The 19,935-nt window shown below is 39.1% G+C and overlaps 1 pseudogene; it reads left to right on the top strand.

The window, feature by feature from the left end:
• Nucleotides 1-2,370: 2,370 nt before the first annotated feature.
• LOC126956148 (DNA polymerase delta subunit 2-like) lies at nt 2,371-14,752 on the top strand (annotated as a pseudogene).
• Nucleotides 14,753-19,935: the final 5,183 nt, after the last annotated feature.

Raw genomic sequence — 19,935 nt, 5'->3', positions numbered from 1 at the left:
TACAGTTTTTAATTCTTCAAATTACATCTTAGGTCAGTTTTACCAAAGTAATTTTCATCATGGAATTTATTTATTAGTTTAATCAAAAAGCGAAACTCCAGTAAGTATTTTTCCAAAAAAGTCAGTTTTCATTTCTCAAAAAGAAATCTATTTTAAAAACCAATTTCAGTGTATAACATTAGCTTTGGTATCAGTATGTCAGGATTTTAATTAAATGTATTATGTTATTTTGTTCTAACATAGAAATCTCATTAATATGCAAGAGAAAAATATAACATTCCCATTGTCTATGGAATTGTTGAGTCAGTTACTTCTGTGTCTCTTACTTAGCATTCCCACATGAAAATGGCATATTCTGTTTAAGAAGGTGCAATATATTCCCACACTGTTACCAAGCTTCAAATTTAAGCTTCAAATTTAAACCATGATCACTGGATTACAAAGCCATTTTTATTTTTCCTGTCACTGAGTTTTACTCCTACATTTTTTTCAAAAAATCTCATATATTAACATACTTTTAAGTCAATATTAACAAGGAGAAGTAAACAAAATGTAAGTGCAAAGAACACAGCACCAGGCTACCTAGGTTTTTACACTTATTTCTACTTACCAGTTATATGCCTTTGCGCAAGTTACATATCCTGTCTCCAGCTCTGTTTCCTCATCTAGAGAAATGAATTAATAATGTTAACTTTCTCATTGGATTATGTTGAAGATTAAACGAAATAATACATGTATAGCACTGAAAAAAGTGCCTGGCATATAGTAAGCCCTCAATAAATGGTAGGTATAAAACTAGTACTAGAAGGATTGGCCATTAATTTTAGTTAATTTTAAAATTCTTTTTAGAATTGTATGTGTTTTAAAGCAGTTAATAGAGTCATGTTAAAAAATATCCAAGACCTTGTTGACACAGTACTTCTAAAAGTATTCATAATTATGCTGACAATATCAGACAGTCAAACCTGGAAATATTTAGAAACTATTAAGTTTATGAAAGACAAGTCTGACTAAATCACTTAAAAGCAAGCCTGTTGCTATACTATTTCTAAAATTCTTCTAGGGAAAACATTGTGAGGTTAAAATAGAACAAAGAATAGATTGTGACACATTCCTATGGGCTCTAAATAATATTAATAATGATCATCTTAATATTCAAATGGTTTCAGAGCATCGTATTCAGTATATAATTATTCTTCACTGTGATTTATTTTCTTGCATTCAAAGAACGTATTCTTTAGTGACAATTTTAAAATACTGTATTAAATATATTAGGTATTCTTTTTTAACAATATTCTTAAAATAGAATACTCTGAGTATCTAGAAGGAACTGCTAAATGTGTCCATAGTCTGACAATGGAATTTCCTTAACATTTTGTCCAACAGAGCTTCAGTGAATTGGCACCAATGATAACCATTCTGGGCTTCTGGGTTATTTCTCTACATTTTCAGTGCTACCTTGGTAGATACCAGGCCAATTTCCTAGATAGGCCAGAGCAAGGGAGAGGTGGGGATGTTTCACTACCATTTCTGGGTTAGTTCAGCACAAATTATTTCCCAATCCTGTTTCTTATTCTTATTTGCTTCCCAAGGACATAAACAATATAGAGTGTTAGGAAAACAAGTATCTTTTAGAAAAAGTTTGATATTTATAATTTAATAATTGAAAAAATAAGATAGATGTTTCTGTTTTCTAGAGATGCACTATAAAATTTCTTTATTAACTCACTGGAATAAGTAGGTTAATGAGCCACATAGGGTATTTTAAAGTACCTGTTAGATTATTGTCACAGCACCTTTTAAATAATTCACCCTAATTTTGTTCAAACTGGCACCCAGCATTTGGGATAAGATTGATCAGACCATGTTATTGTCTGATGGAAGCTGAGGAATTCAGGAGCAATAAGTTATGATGGCACGCTTGAGAATTGTTGGAGACAAATCTTCCTCCTGAAATTACAAGTTCATACTATAATATTGTCATGCCTTTGTATACCATTATTTTATAAATGTTTATGAAAATCAGTTTCTTTAAATAATCCTTTCTCTATGCTATCCTTTCACTTTTATTTCCTAAATAAGGAAGGCTATTTATTAAATCTTTAGAATTCAAAGTCATTTTGGAGGAAAAAAGAAAGTATTTTTTACCACAGTAGCGAATCATTCCTAGCTGAAGGCGGCTTTTGTTCTCAGTCATCGGTTAGACTGCACTTTCATAGCCTAGTGCCTTCTACCAGAGCCTCTTGATATATTCACATAAATGATGGAAGATGCATGAGACGTGAAGGTGACATGTGCAGTCTCCAGGAGGAAACTGATGCCCTGGTTGCTCGCTAAGGAGCCATCCTGGCGTCAGCGGCATACGCAGCCATGCGGCTGCCCTCCCAGCTGGAAGGAAGGAGGTAAGCAGCAGCTGTCAGCAGAAAGAGATGGGAAAGGGGCAATGACTCTCCAATTCACAGAAATAAAATTGTTCATGAAAATTCCCAGTAATGCCCTCCCATAGCTGCATTCCTTCCAAGACTTCTGACTGACTTCCCTGAAACTTCTTTCGTCTTCTGGCTTATCAGTTGTTTCAGGGTGATGTATTACTCAGCCACCGCCTGTGAAGTGAACCAGAACAATTTGAGGTTAATTCACCTCTCCCAACAATAATAAAAGTTTGTTCCTTCAGAGATTCAACAATGAAATTGTTACTGATTAGTCCAAATCAAAAAATCTGCACTTCTGTCATTTCAAAAAGATTTAATTACCTTTTCCTAATGCAGTATATATGCCCCATTTGCCAAGACAAAAGAGCTATTATTCAAAGGAAAAAAATATTGCTGTAGCAAGCACAGTAACTTTTAATATTTTCACTGCTGAACTGTCAAAATGTGAGCACTCCCACCCCCTTAAAAAATGAAAGTATGGAACTATCGCATAACCTTCACTTTTATAGTAAGAGGTTTCTAGAATATGACAAAGAAAACATAGCAATTTCAGCCAGGTCATAATTTAGTATAAAATAAAACAAGACATTTAAACCCAAGGAGGAAAAAAAAAAACCGAGAGTGGTAGAACTATCCAACTATGTGTGCAATTTCCTTGTGCTCAAATTGCATTTTCTCCCTTCAGTGTTATACTGAGCAGGGTCTTGCCCTCTAGATTAGAGACTTTTGCATTAGAGGAAACTAGGTTATGTCTTCCACTGTCAGAGACAGAAATTATGAGCTGGAGTGCATTTTAGCCAGTCACTCTGAAAAATGTTCGCCCAAGGGGGTAATAATTAGAACTGTTTTTGTCAGGTGACTGCATTTTAAGCAGTGATGTGTCTGAGAATCTAGCTAAGGGCTTTAATATAAATATAAATATTTTTTTCAGTCAGCATTGTGGCTTGATTTTTTTTTTTTTTTGCTTTGCTTTTTATTTCAAAAGTAAGCACTTTTCAGGAATTATCAGCTAACATGTCCTACAGTCTAGCATGATGGTGACCTGATAATATAATAGCCAGCAGAGAATGATACCCAAGCAGCCTGAGAAGTTAATGCATAAAACAATAAATGAATTCATTTTGAGATCACCATGCATGTACGGGCACAAATAATTAGTCTGTATAGATTGCTTAGAGGAGTCTAAGCCCAAACATAAAATGGTTTTACTTCTAAATTATTGTTTTACTTATTTAAGTAGTTATTTAATGCAATTTAATATGGTAGTTCACACAAACATAAATAAAATATACAAAAATACAATTGATGCGCTTTTGGATTACTTCAAAGTGGTTTGACACCTTTGGGGTCAAGATCCCATGGTCGGTGGGTTACCTAGGAGTTCTCTATTATTTATTAAGTTGTCCAAATCTGAATATAACCTTTTTAGACAAGAATGGATCATTTTAATATTTGTTCCCATTACAAAAGCATTATGGAAAGATGGGGACAAATGGAAATAATCTCATATCCTTTGGCTTATAAACTTTAATAAAGACTATCCTTTTGTTCCTACAATAACCCTATCTTTGCAAATAAATGAATCACTTTCAATTATGAGCTTCTCAGAACGAAAGGTCATGTTTTCTGTAGAGTCTTAAAAATACCACATCCCATCCCCATCAGAGTATAAATAATGAATAATTACAAAATGAAACTTTCCTCCTGAAAATTAGCTTTAACTATGTTATATCACAGGAAATAATAAATATCAATAATTTGAAAGTAACTAATTTTCTGGAACTATTCTACTTTATATATCACAGACCACTTGAAATCTTTTATTTGTTAATTTTTAAAGACTGAGTCTTGCTATGTTGCCCAGGCTAGAGTGCAGTGGCTATTCACAGGCACAATCATCACAGACTACAGCCTTGAACTCCTGGCCTCAAATGATCCTCCCACTTCAGCCTCCTGAGTAGCTGGGACTACAGGCTGGCACTGCTGCACCCAGCCTGAAATCTTAAACTTTCTATTCTAAAAGGGGTTCAGTTGGAAAAATGTTGACTTCCATTATAACCAATTATAAGTAGTACGTCTTTCATAATATCAGAAGCATGACATGACAAAGAATAAGCTTCTACAGTGTGAATTCCCCCCACTGCCATGTAACTCACCTTATCTTGCTTTGCATATATCCACGTTGTAATCTTCCAGTTTGAACTTTAAATTGCTTTTAAAAAAAAATTGTGCTTAAAACTCTGTACTAAAGCTGATTCTCTCCCTCTCAAATGATCTTACCTCCTTCTCTTTTTCCCAAGGTCCTCTCTGGGTATAAAAGGATAATCCCATGTTCTCATGGTGACTTACATACTAGCGTCTGGGTCTTTGCTGGCCTCTGCTGGTCTGTTCCCCTCTGTATCAGGTTATTGAACACCCTGTTCTAGTGTGCAATATTTTGTGCTTTTTACTGCCCAGTGCTTTGGGGGTGTGGAGAGGAGACAGAGAGGTCACGGTAGTAACTATTCCCAAAGTCCTTAGATCCTGCTGTAACCTCCTATATCACAGTCCCTGTACTCTGCAGCATCGTTGTTCCAACCCCAGGCTTCTTGCATTGCACTGATTCTCTTAATAACAGGACACTCTAGAAATTATGGAATCCCTAGATAATCTCATGGGCCATGGGCAACCAGGGGCATTATTTAATACACTTGTCTAATGCTTCCTTCAGCATTTCTAATTGACCAATCGTGTGCTGCCATATTAGTGTTGTACCATGATAAACATGGGATTTCTTCAAGGAATTTGAAAAGTTCTCAGGATAGAACCTGAAGCAACTATCAAGCTTAACTTAACCCCTCCCCTTATCTATGAACCCCACAATTTTAACTAGATTTTTCTGTTAGCCTTCACTTTACTCCAACCCAAAAGGTTTGAGCCCAATTAAGCATACATTTGACAGAACTCTTATCTGACCCCTTGCCATTCATATGCCTTTTCTGTTTTCCCTCTTCTCAGACCTTTCTGCCTAATTTCCCTTCTCTTCTCTCAGTAGCTGTCGCTATGTAACATCTTCCTCCTTCCCTTAGTTTAACTCACTCTTCCCTTCACTGCATCATAGTGATGAAGGAGTTTCAGGAAAATTAACAGATTATTAAAGACAGAAGAGACAATGACATGTGTTCTGGAGGGGGTGTTGTCTCCCGGCTCCTCCTCTGTTCTTCTCTGCCTTTTTTGTACCTCACGGACAGGGAGCCAGCAAAGCTATTTTTCCCAAGTTCCCTTGACTTTCTGTTAGATTTTTGCCAGTGGAAGGCAGGCACTGGAAGAAAAGTGAAGAAAGAAGGAGGCCATTTTCTTCCCAGCTTCTAAAGGCAGTTTCAGCAGCCATAACAATGATAGGTATATGTGGCTCCAAGTTCTACTCAGGTAACCGAATTTCAACTTCAGCAATCTCACCTGCATATGGACTCTAGGTAACACTATTTTCTCCTTTGGATTTCTAGGCCTATGGGTAGTAGTGGTTTAATATAGGTACTACTTTCTAGGTAACCTTACTCAATCAGTGCCCCAGCCCTTCTAATACTTTGAAACTAATTCACTGTATTAACTCTGAAATTCCTGAGTTGGATTATGTTTGTGTGATTAAACAGAGAAAGTATGTCAATCATGTGATCTCTATTACATTTTTTTAAAGTCTACCTGTGGAAATATTATTAGTTCCTTTTTGTTAAAACCGTGGTTGAAAAGTATTCGAAGTAGACTTCTGGAGTAGTATGTATTAACCATCAAGACTGTCTAAAGAGAATTTTTAGTCTTATAAGGCAATTACTCTACTAGGGCCTAAATGGAATCTATAGCCATTTAGAAAACAAGAAACGTTCATTATTATGACTCATTTTTGGCCATATATTTCTGTAAATCATGGACTGCCTACACTCTTTATAAATTTTCTTTGGGTTCAGGAAGGAATACCAAGTACTTTTCTGGAGTCTTATTGCTTTCTGGCCTCTCTGACTTCCCTTGCCATTTTGACCCACATATGGAAATGAGAATTACAAAGTTTTGTGTCTCTTTCCTTACTCCATCTAGCACCACTCATGCTGCCACTCACTTCAAATTCCTTACTTTGAATGAATTACTGCCCAGCAAGCTAGGATGCCTGCAGTAATAGAGCAATGCTGTAGGCCAAGGACTCCAAAGACACAAATAAGGTATACACACACACACGCACACACACACGCATTCAGTTACCCATCCATTTTCCTTCTAAACCAGAGGCCCATTAAGTACAGGAACAGGTTTACTTTTTTATCTTTGTATCTCTAGGTTTGTTTTTTCCCACAGTCAAAAGGTATGTGAATAACTTTTAGAACTTTTATAGAATTAGAACCGTAAACTTATAAAAGTAAAAAGAGCAATAGAAATCACATTATTCTACTAATGATTATCTCTACTGTAACATATCATTCCTATCATAATTTTTTAACTCTTCCTAATTTATCTGTGAATGCCTTCCTTAAAGGAATGTCTGATTTTTATCTTACCATCCTGTGTTTAACACAGTGCTTAAAACACAGGGAACATTCAATAAATGCTTGGTGAAAAGGAGTAGATGAATAGATGAATGAGTTAATGGCTTACTGAAATAATGAATTACTAAGGAGTCAAATATCTTGTCCAAGAATGCAGTGCATAAGTAGACTAACAAGGCTAAATAGCACCTAAATGATTCAAGTTTTCTGATCCCGAGTTCAGTGTTCTTTTCACAGACCTTCTTCTGAGTTAACATTTTTAGTGTTTTCTCATAAAAGAAGTTTTAATCCTTTGCCATCAGAATAATGTAGAAATGTGGGTGAAATAAGGAGAGATGGTGTTACACTTGTCGAAACAAGGCAAACCATAAAGAAAGGGCTCGGTTCCTAGTACCAGGTTCAGAAGCAACAGTGAAGTCTCCAAGACCAACTGGAGAATAGAATGATAGGCATGCATGATAGGGAAACAATACTGAGCACAATTACCCTGCAAGCTCAGTTTCCACTGGGGTCACTCTATGCCTGTTTATGGAAAATGTATCATACATAATCAGCAACATACACTGAACTTCCATCAGAGTAGAGATAACTTCAATATCTGTCTACATTATCATTATTTATTCCCAAGAACAGTATATTCCACTCATATGAACTGTGTAAAAGAACAAAAACCCACAAGATATGAAAGTGCTCTTTCAGAACATGATTGCTGTAGAAGCATCACTGATTTTAATGTATAATGTTTAGGAAAAATGTATTCAATTAGCTTCTCTCTCAACATGTATCATTTTTAAAACAAAAAAAAAAGAGGATAAAGAAATGTCATTGAAAGATAGATACTATTAAAATTCTGTTACAAAAATACTTCAATTCTTTGTTTTTATGTTAAATCCAACTGCAAATCACAAAACCACCTCATCTAAGACCCAAAACAAAATTGAATACCCATATTAATACCCAAAATTTTTGGTAGAAAATTAACACACCATAATGCTTAGGGAAAAAGCCTGATATACCACCATTTGGTTGCATCAGTTTTTCCCAATATGAGATGGAGTAGAAATATGACATTTGATATTATCACTGACGGTTAATTCTGTGAACATTTTAATATTTTTCAGATATCCCAAGATTTATATTTTTCCTTCCTCAAATGAAAGCAAGAATTTAAATACCAAGTCTTTCCTTTCTTTTGAAAAAATAAATGCTATAATATACCTCCCAAGGTTAATCTGTGTCCTTGCACCTCCAACGAATCTATGGCAAGAATGTTTTTTATTGCTCTGCCACATCTAAAATTGCTTAGTCCATTCTCTCTTAGACACATCATTTTTCAAACTCAAACTTCCAAGTTTCATCAGAAAAGAGCACATTACACTAAATGCAAAGCAAATGATTACTAGCTCATCTTCTAGGGATATATGCATTCTTTGCCAAACAAGCAAGCCCATGTGTTTTAGTTTGAAGAAAGAATCTTGCAGCAAGCAAGCACTCTTAATATACCATAGACTTTGAATGATTCTTTGGCAAACTGTAAAGGAGTTTGTTCTGGAAATTGTATGAGCCACGGAGCCCTTGCCCTCATCATTTGACTTGTAATGGATGTAGTTCCAAATAAATAGTTTACATTCCCAGCCTTGGCTTTTTAAAAATCTCTTATTAATTATCGGCCTATTGCAGTCTGGCTTCTTTCTCCCTACTCCAAATCATGCTAGAAGGAGGAGTAGAAGAAGCCTTTTATGGATAGAATTTGTTACCCCAAAATTCATATGTTGAAGTCCTAACCCCAGTACCTGTGAATGTGACCTTATTTGATAATAGAGTCTGCAGATGACCAGGATAACTGAGGTCATTAGAGTGGGCCTTAATCCAATCTGACTGGTGTCCTTATAAATAGGGGAAATGTGAACACAGACACAGACGTGCATCCAGGGAGGGCACCACAAGGAGATCAAGTCGGAGATCAGAGTGACTTAGCTAAAGCCAAAGAACACCAAAGATCACCAGCAAATCACCAGAAGCCAGGAGAGAGACATGGAACAGATTCTCCCTCACAGCCCTCAGGAGGAACCAACTCTGCTAACACCTTGATCTCAGGCTTCTATCCTCCAGAACTGTGACACAGTGTCTGTAGTTTAAGCCACCTCATTTGTGGTACTCCATTACAGCAGCCCTAGGCTAATACAAAGCTTCTGTTCTAGAAATGAGCAGACCTGGGCTTTGCATCCATCTTTTCACACAGTGAAGGTTTCCCAGAGTTTCATCCTCAGCCTCTTCTCCCTGGGAAACCCCACAGCCTCCATTGTCATCTTGAGGCCAAGTGCAGTAGCTCCTCCTTATATGCAGTTTTGCTTTCTAGGGTTTCAGTTACCCATGGCCAACCATGGCCTGGAAATATTAAGATATTTTGAGAAAGAGAGAGAAAGCGAACATTCACATAACTTTTATTACAGTATGCTGTTATAATTGTTCTATTTCATTATTCATTATTATTGTTAATCTCTTATTGTGCCCAATTTATAAATTAAACTCTATCACGGACATGTATGTATAGGGAAGAAAACATAGTATGTATAGAGTTCACTACTGTCTCTGGTTTCAGGCATCCACCAGAGGTCTTGAAACATATCCCCCAAGGATAAGGGGGTGCTACTGTACTTCCATATTTCCATATCTAGCTCTAGCCTCTCTTCTTTGATTCAAAAATGTATTTGTGACTGCTTGGTCAGTATCTCCAAGTGATTTTCTTGCAAGGATCACAATCAAGTTCACCCCAAGTCTGCTGCTGCTTCTGGGTAAATGGTTATCTCATCAGTTAACAGCATCACCACCCACTCAGTAAACCAAGATAGAAAGGTGAATTATATTTAACTCTTCCTTCTCCTTCAGTCATTATATCAAGTAATTCCAATTAAACCGACCTGTGAAAATTTCTTTAATCCATTTCATCCTTTCCAGTCATGCTATTATTTAATACTGCGTTGCTTAGAACCCAATTACTTGCTCCAGCTTCTCCATGAGTCTTCTGAAGGTTCTGCCTACCTCCAAACAACCCTCTGTGCCTTTTACCAAAGTCATTTTCTGCACAGTGCCTATTATATCTTCCCTATTCAAAACCTTTGTTTTTCCACTACATATAAAACCAAGGTGAAATTTCTTATCAAACCACATCAGGTCTTTCAGAATCTGATTTAACCCTAACATTCCAACCTCATCTTCTGCCACATCCCACCTACATCCAACCCCATCTGAAGATGCAAGAGAACTACACTTTTCTGAACACTTGAAGGCACTCACGGCTATGTGACTAATTTTGGCCAATGGCCTGTGACTCATTGCCCCATATATCACTTTCAGGCCAGAGTATTTAATTGTCAAGATGAATCCACTAGCACTCTCTTTCCTGATACAGCGATCAGAGAGGAGGCTCTGTGATAATACCAGAGAGAAGGTCCCTGAGACACTGCATGGCAAACAGTTGCTAAAGAGTGAGCAGACTTGCAGCCAATTTTGTGTAAATAATAAATAAACTGTAGTTATGTTAAGCCACTGAGATACATGAGAGGTTTGTTGCTGGTGCATAAACTAACTTTCTGTCTGGTATATCACCCATATCCACCAATCTTTTTATACTCCTATGTACTATGCTTTGATTCACATGTTAAAGTGTGTTGGTTTTACATTAAATTGCCACTGGTAGGTGTATTTTGGGGCATTTTCAGTGTAATGATATAGTATATACTTTAAGAAAATTTAAAAATAAAAAAACAAAGACTATTATGCATGCCATAAAGCTCAGTTCAGTTGCTTCTCCTTCTTGAAGGTCATCTTAAATTTCGCCTCCTCCCCAGTTTCTCATACTCATTTTTTTCTGCCTTGTCAAAAGAGTTGCTTTTTATCTTTGGTGTCTCACCTTATCTTATGGTTATTTATTCATCTCTTTTCCCTTCAGTCACACATTTAAAAAAAAAAAAATGTAAGCTCCTTAAGGTCAGGACCTGTATCTAACTTATTCTTTAATCCTCCTAAGCACTTCACACAAAGTGCAAGCCCATTGTCTGTGCTCTTCATGCATTGTCTATGCTCAGTAAATGTGCATTGGATGAGTTCAGTTGTAGAAAGTAATAAATGGATTTTTTTAATAAATGCACCATCTCTCTGGAAATCCACAGTGCTCACATTTTGTGTTATGAGCTCATTTTAGAGTGATTGGATGACTTTTATTGGCTAATGTCTGCCATGTGGTAATGTCTTCATTTGCTGAGTTGATGTTCCAAATCTTACAATTCTTCGTCATAATTATTAGTTTTTCCCCTGAATTTTGTGCTTCATTGAGGTTCTAAAGGGTAAAATTAACCTCCCAGCTTTTCCTCCATAAATTTATAATTTCATTGTGATTTCATTGCTAGATTGGCTTCCATTTCAGAGGTTTGTCCAAAGTTTAGGTGATTATGTGTCTGTTGTTTTTCTCTTCTCTCCAATATGGTTATTTCCTTACAGTCTAACTTGCTCAACTGCATAGCAATAGATACAGCAACATGAAATTCTAGATACTACTTACTTAGAAAAGGTAAATCTTAAGGGAAATGAGACATGTTTTTTCACCTGTTAAAATTATATGAGAATTTATGAAAATAAAGACTCATTCCCATAATATTCTTCCCTGCTCTGGCATCTGTTTACCTGGACATAAGTCAATGTTTTCTGTGGAACACAACATTGTAAAGTGTACATTAACAAGTTCTTAAGGGATATCATAAGCATAAAATCTGTTTAGCTATTCAACAATATGGAAATTTGATTGTTTAACTTGAACTAGAAATGTATGGCTTCAATTTCACTAAAGTTATACATAATTACATAGATTAAGACATGCATCTGGGAATTTATTACTTCTCAAAATTGGTAAAGCTATCATAGACATTAGACTCATAAGCTATGTAATTGCTTGTAAATAGATACATTGTAGGTGGAAAAAAACATTCATTTAAAGGGTCAGAAAATTATGTCTGGCTGCAAAACTACATTTGAATGAGTCACAGAACTTCTTGAGACTCTCTGGGGAAAATATTGAAATACTAATTTTTACCTCACTTGCCTCAGTTGCTTGTCCTTTGTAAAACTAATTTGTAAAAGCCTGCCTCCTGGTCCATCTTTTAATCCCTCCAGTCCTAACACCTGACTCAGCCAGTTACCACTCCTATATGTACCTCTTTATCAAACTGTGGACCCAGTGAAGCCCTGCAAGGAGTAAATGACCCTGGGCCAGTCAGGAGCTCAGCATCAAGCAGATCTTGTTTCAGGCCTTCTAATAAGCAGACTTGCCCTTTTGTTTGTAATAAAGACTGTGCCTCATACTTCATGTTAGTAATCTTATTCCATTGCTCCCGAGTCTGCTCTGATTTGCTGCCTATTAAGCGAGCTAGTTGAGTGGTTTTTCAAAGTGTGTCCCACAAAAGCATCAGCAACATATGGAAACCTAAAGAAATGCAAATTCTTAGACTCCGCCCCAGACCCTAGTGAATCAGAAACTCTGGAGGTACAGTTCAGTAACGGGGGCTTTAACAAGCTGTCCAGGTGTTTTTGATGAATGTTCAAGTTTGACAACTAGTGGGTCGGTTATTTGGCTTTAATTCCTCTTATTTCCATATGCCTGTCTGCTCTCTTCCATCCATCATCAAGTCCTCACGCCAATAGGGCGAACTTCTTTTGGAAAGTAGAGAGGGAGTAGGAGAGATTTTTATGCCAGATTCAAAAGCGTGTGACTTTGGGAACAGAAAGAAAGGTTGAAAAAGGAAGGGTAGTCTGTTTCATTGTCCAATAATACACTATGGAAAATTGTAGTAAATGCAGCTGTAATAAGTGAAAAAAAAATTGTCAAAGGAAAGAGATGTCAAAAGAGAAATTTTTAAAGTTTTGCTCAAAGCTAGGACGGTACTATCCCTGCCCTGGGCATTTTTAGAGGGACACCAATAAAAAAACGTACTTACTTTTTTGGTGGCTAGACTGTGTTTCTTTCAATTCAACACCGCGGAGATAAATACAGAAACCAAGTTAATATTCAGGTTTTACAAAGAAGCGTCCTGCCCAGTTCAGTGTGTTATGGGACAAGAAAAGCATGGGACAAGGAAAACCGAATCAGCAACTTCATTATCTATCCCTCTGCCTCTCTGAGCTATTGTTCACTCAATTATCCCCACTCCTTTATTCATCCTTCAGCCTCCGTTCTCCATGGTTCCTTCTCTCTCACTACGCAAACCTAAGAACATCATCATCGTATCTTTTAAGAGTCTTCTTTAATCATGCAAACACCCCATAGGCACTACCCTAAATATGCTCTTCTGTTTGCCTACAAGTTTCTATAACTTGAAAGGAAATTCACTTTCAAAATCTCAACTTTGCACATCTGTTTATTCCTTGACCCACTATAACACACAGAAAGTCACAATGGGTCAAGGAATAAACAGAAGTGCACAGAATTCTACGGAAAGGAACTTATATCATATCCATCAATGATCCATTTAGAATATCCAATAGTTGGGGATGGGGCGCGTCCCGCGGAGAGCACGGCTTTAGCCGGCAGTACTCCCATATTTATGCCACCTGCCTCATCCATAGGAGACCCTTCCAGGAGAACCGGGCCCAGCAGCACTGGGGCAGTGGAGTGGTAGTGAAGAAGCTGTGCGAGCTGCAGCCCCGGGAGAAGTGCTGTCTGGCGGGCACTCTGTTCAAGTCCATGCAGCTGTAGCCCTCCATCCTGCGGGAGATCAGCTAGGAGCACAACCTGCTCCCCCAGCCTCCTCGCAGCAAATACATCCACCCAGATGACGAGCTGGTCTTGGAAGATGAACTGCAGCGTATCAAACTAAAAGGCACTATTGACGTGTCAAAGTTGGTTACAGGGCCAGTCCTGGCCGTGTTTGGCTCCGTGAGAGACGACGGGAAGTTTCTGATGGAAGACCACTGCTTTGCTGACCTCGCTCCCCAGAAGCCCGCACCCCCGCTTGACACAGATAGGTTCCTGCTGCTGGTGTCTGGCCTGGGCCTGGGTGGAGGTGGGGGCGAGAGGTGGCTGGCACCCAGTTGTTGGTGGACGTGGTGACGGGGCAGCTTGAGGACGAAGGGGAGCAGTACAGCGCCGCCCACGTCTCCCGGGTCATCCTTGCCAGCAACCCCCTCGGCCACACCACCTAGAGCAGAGGTTCTATCAACAAGGCCAAGTACCTCACCAAGAAAACCCAGGCAGCCAGCGTGGAGGTCACGAAGATGCTGGATGAGATTCTCCTGCAGCTGAGCCCCTCAGTGCCGGTGGACGTGATGCCTGGCGAGTTTGATCCCACCAACTACACACTCCCCCAGCAGCCCCTCCACCCCTGCATGTTCCCGCTGGCCACTGCCTACTCCATGCTCCAGCTAGTCATCAAACTCTACCAGGCCACCATTGATGGAGTCAGATTCCTGGGGACATCGGGACAGAACGTGTGACATTTTCAGATACAGCAGCATGGAGGATCACTTGGAGATCCTGGAGTGGACCCTGCGGGTCCGTCACATCAGCCCACAACCCCTGACACCCTAGGTTGTTACCCCTTCTGCAAAACTGACCCGTTCTTCTTCCCAGCGTGCCCACATGTCTACTTTTGTGGCAGCACCCCCAGCTTTGGTTGTTGGTGACTGTCCCTGACTTAACTGCCATGCAGACCACCTGCCTCATGAACCTGCCCAGCCTGGCGGCCCCAGTCCATCAGTTTCTCTGGCTTCAGGGCAGAGTACCATGACCTGGGAGGCCTGGGCCTGGGCCTCTGACTCAAAAAGGTGGTTTTGACCAGAGAGGCCCAGATGGAGGCTGTTCATTCCCTGCAGTGTTAGCATTGTAAATAAAGCCTGAACACTTGCTGATGCGGGGGGAGAAAAAAAAAAAAAAAAGAATATCCAATAGTTTTAGCTTTTACCTTCCATGATCCCTCTGGAGTCTAATATTATTGCTAAATCCTTCACTGAAACACTGTCCTCTCACGGTTTCTAACATGAAACTCTCTTTTTTCTCTTCCTCTCTATGGCTATTGCTCTCCAGCATCCTTTTAAGCTCATCATCTCCTACCCTCCTTTTATGTTCTGAAGCTTCTCCAAATTCTATCCTTGTCTCTCTTTTCTTCTCATCCTACATACACTTATCAAGCAGTGTTATCATCTACCACCAGCTCTCTTCTACCTCCCCAACCTAAATTAATCATAGCACTATTCTGATCTTCAGACTCTTAACTCTAATTTCTCCGATTATATTCATCTGAAAATGCCAAAGGATATTGATACATCATCTTCCTTTCAAGACTGTATTTGGTCTACATGTTCTGTCTCTCATTCATTGCAAAACCTGAATCCTGGCATTTATTTATATTTGTTCTGTAAGTATTTTTCTCCTTTAACCTTATATCAAATCAGTGAATAAAAGATTTTATTTATTCTCTCCATCTTCACTGCTTCTGCCAGTCATGGTGTACATTACTTCTTGCCTGAATTACTGCAGTTGTCTCATATCTTGTGTCTGTCCCCTTCACACTGTTGAAAGTGATATTGTTATATTAAATGAGAGCAAATCTAACTGCATAAATTTCTCAATAGTTTCCCATCAAAGACACTATAGAATCCGCCATCTCTTAAGTGCATTCAAATTTCCTCATAAATTGGTATATTCATACCAAACCAAGCTGGCTTTCACCTACCTTCACTCCATTTTTTATTTTTCCATTATACCTCTGATTCTCTGAGCATACATTTTTTGTTTGTTTGTTTTTTGAGTTTTGGTTTTGAGACAAGGTCTTGCTCTGTCACCAAGGCAGGAGTGTAATGGTGCAATCACAGCTCACTGCAGACTGGACTTCCTGGGCTCAAGCAATCAGCCTCCTGAGTATCTGGGACTACAGGTACACGCCACCATGCCCAGCTAATTTTTAACTTTTTCTGTAGAGATAGGATCTTATTATGTCACCTAAGCTGGTCTTGAACACTGGTCTCAAGCAATCTCCCTTTCTCAGCCTCCCAAAGCTTTGGAAATACAGGCATGAGCCACTGACCCAGCATCCATGCACACTCTTTTTTTAAGATGAAATCTCACTCTGTCGCCCAGGTTGGAGTGCAGTGGCATGATCTTGGCTCACTGCAAGCTCCGCCTCCTGGGTTCAAGCAATTCTCCTGCCTCAGCCTCCTGAGTAGCTGGGATTACAGGCAGGCGCCACCACACTTGGCTAATTTTTGTATTTTTAGTAGAGACAAGGTTTCACCATGTTGGTCAGGCTGGTCTCGAACTCCTGACCTCGTGATCCACCCACCTCGGCCTCCCAAAGTGCTAGGATTACAGGCGGAAGCCACCGCACCCGGCCCACAATCTTATTTTATAATCATCTATTTGTGTCTTTCTCCCCAAGCAAGTTCTTGATATCTGGGACTATATCTTCGTTTTTGTATCCACAGCATCCACCACATGTAGAGGTTTCTGGCATGTAGAAGATGGTCAATAAATGACTGTTCAGTGGGTAAGTAATTGAATCAATGCCATTCATTCAATTTAAGATTCCCCACTCCCACTTGCACATATAGAAAACACCTTCTCATTCTCAACGCTCCACTGAAAGTTTACTCTGTGAAAAAATTGCTCTGGTTCCCACAGGCCAAATTCAGGATTTCTTCCCTGTGATCTTTATATACATCTCAATTGTAGAAGTTACCACATTTTATTGAAATGATTGTGTATTTGACTCTTGGAGTAACCTAATTAATACAACTGGGCAAAAAACAAGATAAATTTAGAGCATCTAAGAAAAGAAAAAAAAAATTCTCTAAACTACATTTTACTAGTTTACTAGTTCCTAGTGGAGAAAAATTAAATTAATCTCAAATATTCAGAATACATGCACATACACACACACACACACACACACATTCTTGTGTAGGGTCTATTTTATTCAATTAAGGTTTTAACTCTATAATTGTATAATTTTATAGCCCTTTCAAATATTGTTTCAGTTAGATATTTGAGCTAGGTGGACACAAATGACGATGGAAATCAAGGTTCTGATGCCTAAAATGGCAAGAAAAAGAAAGGATAACCCTAAAGCATTGGCTGCTCAGCTCTTAATCCTGGCTGCATATGTTACAAGTTACACAAGCACAAGCACAGCTGCTTCTCTACATTTGTTTCCAATGAGCGGCTGTAAAGGGAAATAAAACTACAACAACCTACCTCTCCAACTCCTATTTCGACTTCCGTCTCCTTCCTGGAAGGGATAGGAAAAGCATTATAGAAAATAAGGTTTGAACATATTATTATTCACTAGTAGAAAAGACTCTGTAATTTTATTCTACTTTTTATTTAAAACAGAGCCTAACATGCTTTCTTTTACTTAGTAAGTGATATAAGTGTTTACAAAGTGAATAAATTCAATCATTTAATATGCTAACTGCATATTAGTAATTGTGTGATAAAAAAGTACTTTCCCCCATTACCTCATTACTCTTGCTACTAGCACTCTGAAAATATGACAATACCATACAGCTGGCTAACTGCAAAGTGCTGAGAGGGACATGTTGAAAACTTCTTACCAAACTAGGAAGAACATGCAATACATATCATATCACGTACAGATTGGTGTAGTCATGGCTGCTACTACATTATCCCATCTGCTGTAATGCCTGTCTACTCTAAAGGAGCTTACAATTTAGAATAGAAGCAACTATATGGGGCTGTAATACAAGATAGAAGGAGAAAGAAATCATCTCAATAGCTCAGCCAGGTGGTCAGAGAAGACTTCATGGCATCACAGTCAGACTATGAGAATGAACAGTCTTTCCTTATGTGGGGAAGGAGGTGGGTGAGAATAAAGTGGGCACTGGGCACTCCAGGGAGTGTCAGTTGCCTAAGCACGTGCACAGAGGCTGGTTTTCCTAGTCTCTGGCTAAAGGAAAATCCTGGCTCCTTTCTGGTCCTTTGTTCACTGACCACAATATTAAAAAAGAAATCTTAATTTCACTTAGTTACTTCTGCATAGGCCCCAGATGATTAACAATTGAAAACATGGAGAGAAGAGAAGAGGAGAGGAGAGGAGAGGAGAGGAGAGGAGAGGAGAGGAGAGGAGAGGAGAGGAGAGGAGAGGAGAGGAGAGGAGAGGAGAGGGAGGAGAAGAGAAGAGAGGGGAAGCTTGAGTGAATATCAGGAGAAGCTATAAAGTGCAGGACCAGAAGCCAAAGCCTCAAGAGTTTGTTTCCGCTCCGATACTCACCAGTCACGTGTCATGAGGATACTTAGCCCTTCTAAGCCTCAGTTTCCTAAACTCTGCAATGAGGCAACTAGATCAGAGGAGTCGCAAAGGTCTCTTCCAAGTCTAAACATCCACAACAGACTAATTACCTGAGTTCTCTGCCTCTCCTTGTCTATTATTCATTAGCATCTCCAAGGGAGCAATAAAAGGAAGTGAAATTTAAACCAGCCAATTTTGCTGCTTATCAGCTCTGGGAAAAGATTTGACAGACCGGGAAGCTGAGAACTATCTGTTAACTTCAATCATCAACACAGTCCCTGCCCGCCATTACACAACAGATAGTATAGATTTTACTTTATTTTTCTATTGCAGTTTCTTTTTTAATATCTATAAAATTATTTTTATAATCCCCTTTTTATAGGTCCACAAGGTCCTAGAGGCCATCATATAACATTTGAATATTAAATACCAGTACTATATGACTTGCTAGAATGATCTCAGTCAGTTTCAAATTCACGTTCTGCTCACACAAATCAAATGTTGTTACCCATCCAAGCTATTTGACTGCTAAAATGGACAAGTGGCACTGTTCATAACATGAGGATCACAAATAATAACCACACTCTCTTAATGTTCAACAATTATACCAACAACCAATTTTCATGTCTCATTTATGAGCCAGGCGCTGTGCTAAATGCCTTATATGCTGTCTTAGTCCGTTTTGTGCTGCTATAACCAAATACATGGGATTGGTAATTTATAAAAAACAGAGATTTACTTCTCACAGCTCTGGAGACTTGGAAGTCCAGGATCAGGGCACCAACATTTTGCAAGGCCCTTCTCACCATATAATCACGTAACAGAAGGTGGAAGGACAAGGAGGGAACAAGCGGGGGCCAAACTCGCCCTTTATAATGGCATTAATTCCATCTATGAGGGTAAAGTCCTCATGGCCTAATCATCTCTTAAGGGTGCTACCTCTTAATATTGTTACAATGCCAATTATATTTCAACATGAGTTTTGGAAAGGACAAATATTCAAACCATAGCATATGCTAAGGGCTCTTTATTACTGTCGCCAAAACACTGGAAAGGAAGCTCCACGTGGGCAGGGACTTCTGTTTGCTTTGTTCCATACTGATTCCCTCAGGATCAAGAGCAGTGCTCTGCACTATTTATATGCTCAAATTCCAGTGGTTCACCCTATTTACCACCATACTGTGAGTCATAACTGATACGCTAGTGCTCTACCCTCTGTGAAAAGCTGCGCTGTGGGGGCAGCTCTGGAAGCTGCCTCTAGCATGTATCACTGGGTGGCCTTGACAAGTTACTCACCTGTTGAGATGCTTTTGTTTCCTCTCTAGAAAGTGGGCATGATGGCAGCACGACCTCATACACTGGTGGGGATTAATATCAATTGCATAACAAACCACGAAAAACAATGATTTAAACAATAACACTCATTTATTTTTGCTCTCAAATCTGCAATTTGGACAGGGCTCATCAGGGAAAGCTCATTTCTGCTCCACACAGCATTAGGAGGGGCAGCCCAATGGAGGGCAGGATGATCCACATGCAAGACAGACAGCTCACCCTCAGGGCAAGAAGTTGGTGCCAGTTGTTGGCTGGGGGAAGCCCAGGTTCTTCCCCACATAGCCTGGGCCTCCTTGTGGCATACTGGCTGGGTTCTCATGGAGAGCATCCACAGGGAGGAAGTCCGGCAGAAGCTGTCTC

The sequence above is a fragment of the Macaca thibetana genome, chromosome 6 (assembly GCF_024542745.1).
Source record: "Macaca thibetana thibetana isolate TM-01 chromosome 6, ASM2454274v1, whole genome shotgun sequence".
In the NCBI taxonomy this organism is placed as follows: domain Eukaryota; kingdom Metazoa; phylum Chordata; class Mammalia; order Primates; family Cercopithecidae; genus Macaca; species Macaca thibetana.
This window is presented reverse-complemented; position numbering and strand designations above follow the sequence as displayed.